Genomic DNA, 2770 nt, shown 5'->3' on the forward strand with positions numbered 1-2770 from the left:
CCAATAGTGACCTCCTTAGCATCACCGTGCGGAACCGTGTCCTTAAGGAAAAGCAGATGGGGGTCATCATACTGACGCACCCTGATACGATCATAAAGAGAAGACTAGGAGACCATACGAGCCAAAACTCGATTCGGCTCAGAAATATCCAATCTAACAAACTGGTTGGCTAGGGCCTGAACATCCAGTGCCAATGGCCTCTCTGTTGCTAGTAAATATACTACGCTCCCCAAACTATCCGCCCTGCGACTCAAGGCATCAACCACCACATTGGCCTTCCCGGGATGGTACAGAATAGTGATATCATAATCCTTAAGCAGCTCTAACCACCTCCCTTGACGTAAATTAAGATCCTTCTGCTTGAACAAATGCTGCAAACTACGGTGATCAGTGTAGATCTCACAAGGGGCATCGTACGAATAGTGCCTCCAAATCTTCAAGGCATGAAAAATAGCAGCTAACTCAAGGCCGTGGACAAGATAGTTCTTCTCATGTCAGCCTACGGTCCTGCATCAACACCGCGCTGAGGCCAAATCGCGACGCATCACAATAAACTGTATAAGACCCCGAACCTGAAGCCAATACCAATACTTGGGCTGTAGTCAAAGATGTCTTGAGCTTTTGGAAGCTCTCCTCACACTCCTCTATCCATCTGAACGGAGTGCCCTTCTAGGTCAGCCTGGTCATAGGCACTGCAATAGATAAAAATCCCTCAACAAATTGACGGTAATAACCCACCAAACCAATAAAGCTCCAGATCTCTGTAGCCGAGGATGGTTTGGGCAAACTCTGTACTGCTTCCACCTTGATCCGCTTACTCGACACTACATGATCTAATAATGCCACTGACTCTAACCAGAACTCACACTTTTAGAATTTTGCATATAACTTCTTCTCTCTCAAGATCTGAAGCACTGTCCTCAGGCGCTGCTGATGATCCTCCCGACTCCGGGAGTACACCAGGATGTCGTCAATAAACACAATGATGAATGAATCAAGATAGGGCTGAAATACACTGTGAATTAAATGCATAAATGCTGCTGGGGTGTTGGTCAGTCTAAATGACATCACAAGGAACTCATAATGACCATACCGAGTCCTGAAAGTAGTCTTCGGGATATCTGGCTCCCGAATCTTCAACTGATGATAACCTGAACGTAAGTCAATCTTGAAGAACACTCTAGCACCCAGTAACTGATAAATTAGGTCATAAATACGAGGCAAAGGATACCGGTTCTTCACTGTGACTTTGTTCAACTGGCAATAGTCAATGCATATACGCATAGAACCATCCTTTTTCTTCACAAACAGGACAGGAGCACCCCAAGGTGACACACTAGGCCGAATGAAGCCCTTATCAAGAAATTCATGTAACTGTTCCTTCAACTCTTTCAACTCAAGAGGGGCCATACGGTAAGGAGAAATAGAGATGGGCTGAGTGCCCGACAACAAATCAATTCCAAAATTAATATCTCTGTCGGGCGGCATGCTCGGAAGATCAGCTGGAAACACATCAGGGAAATCCCTCACTACTGGTACAGACTCAACTGTAGGGGTATCAATACTGACATATCTCACATCGGCTAGATACGTGTCACACCCCTTCTCAACCATTCGCTGAGCTTTAAGAAATGAAATAACTCTACTGGGAGTGTAATCTGAGGTACCCCTCCACTCTAATCGTGTTAAACTTGGCATAGTTAGCGTCACGGTCTTGGCGTGACAATCAAGAATAGCATAATGGGGCGACTACCAGTCCATGCCGAAGATAACATCAAAATCTACCATGCTAAGCAATAATTAATTGGCCATGGTCTCAAAACCACTAAGAGTAATCAAACAAGACCGATAAACACGATCCACAATAAGAGAATCTCCCACAGGAGTATACATATAAATAGGGGAACTCAAAGAATCCCGAGATATGCCCAAATGTTGGGAAAAATAAGAGGACACATAGGAATAAGTGGAACCTGGATCGAATAGAACCGATGCATCTCTATGACAAACCGAAATAATACATGTGATGATAGAATCGGAAGAAACGACCTATGTACGAGCAGGAAGGGCATAGTATTTGGCCTGGCCTCCTACTCTAGGGCGACCTCTACATCCCCGACCTCCACCTCGAGCAGGCTGAGCAAGTTGGGTGGCAGCTAGTGCCGTAATCATGGCCTGAGAACCCTGTGGAGCACGCTGTGGATGAGAAGTTTGTGGAGGTGCACCCCTCCTAAGTCTGGGGTAATCCCTCACCATATGACGAGTGTCACCACACTCAAAACAAGCTCTGGGAGGACGTGGCATGCTGTGACTGGCTCGGGCCAAGGCTGCTAGACTGACCGTTGATTGCACCCCGTACAGGAGGCACACTATATACTAGAGGTGCATAATAAGGCTCCTGAAATCTAGGAGAAGCTGGAATACCACTGGCGGCTGGAAGAGCTGAATGAATGGGGCGACTCACATAACCCTTACCATGACGAACTGTAGCCGGGGCACGGGCACCAGAATAATGGCCCGACTCTCGAGACCTCTCCTCCCTATCCCGAGAAAGCATGCCCTCCATTCTCCTAGCAATACTCACTACCTGCTGATATGCGTTATCCATCTCTAACTCCCAGACCATGCTAGTTCTGATGTTGGGAATGAGTCCATCAATAAACCGGCGGACCCTCTCTCGAACTGTGGAAACCAAGGCCGATGCATGCCTAGCCAAGTCACTGAAACAGACTGCATACTCTGAAACACTCATAGCACTCTTGTGCAACTT

Source organism: Nicotiana tomentosiformis, chromosome 4 (assembly GCF_000390325.3).
Source record: "Nicotiana tomentosiformis chromosome 4, ASM39032v3, whole genome shotgun sequence".
Classification (NCBI taxonomy): domain Eukaryota; kingdom Viridiplantae; phylum Streptophyta; class Magnoliopsida; order Solanales; family Solanaceae; genus Nicotiana; species Nicotiana tomentosiformis.